We start from the raw sequence: 441 nt of genomic DNA, 5'->3' as shown, positions 1-441 counted from the left end.
TGTGTGTGTGTGTGTGTGTGTGTGTGTGTGTTCAGATGAATTAGGTACTTAAGTTGAGGCACCAGAATTTAGTACAGTATTATCCATACAATTTCAAAACAATTTCAAAATAAGGTGATTAAAATCAAAACACGCAACAGGATATTCAGAGGTAATGCAGTACGATCGTTTCAAACGACTCTAATTGAGTAATGCAATCATTACATCAATTTAAATGCATAGCATATGATCCTTTATATTGAACACTCAATATTTCATATATTCAATAAGACATATTCCATATATTCAATAAGACATTCAATACTTCATTTCATTGTACCATCCATTTTTATATTATATATTATATATTCCATATTCTATATCCCACATTAATTTTACAAGAATATAAATAAAACATAAAAAACAGACAGAGTTGGAACTCTTTTAAATAAAATAATATAT

At 27.2% G+C, this 441-nt stretch overlaps 1 protein-coding gene across 1 annotated transcript in view; it reads right to left on the bottom strand.

Moving 5' to 3' along the window:
* LOC106881266 (sodium-dependent serotonin transporter) overlaps positions 1-441 on the bottom strand; it is a 196,924-nt gene that overhangs the window by 6,247 nt on the left and 190,236 nt on the right. The window lies entirely within an intron of this gene.

Source organism: Octopus bimaculoides, chromosome 6 (assembly GCF_001194135.2).
Source record: "Octopus bimaculoides isolate UCB-OBI-ISO-001 chromosome 6, ASM119413v2, whole genome shotgun sequence".
NCBI classification, from domain to species: Eukaryota; Metazoa; Mollusca; class Cephalopoda; order Octopoda; family Octopodidae; genus Octopus; species Octopus bimaculoides.
Note: the sequence above shows the minus strand (reverse complement) of the source record. Positions and strands in the feature narration are given on the sequence as shown.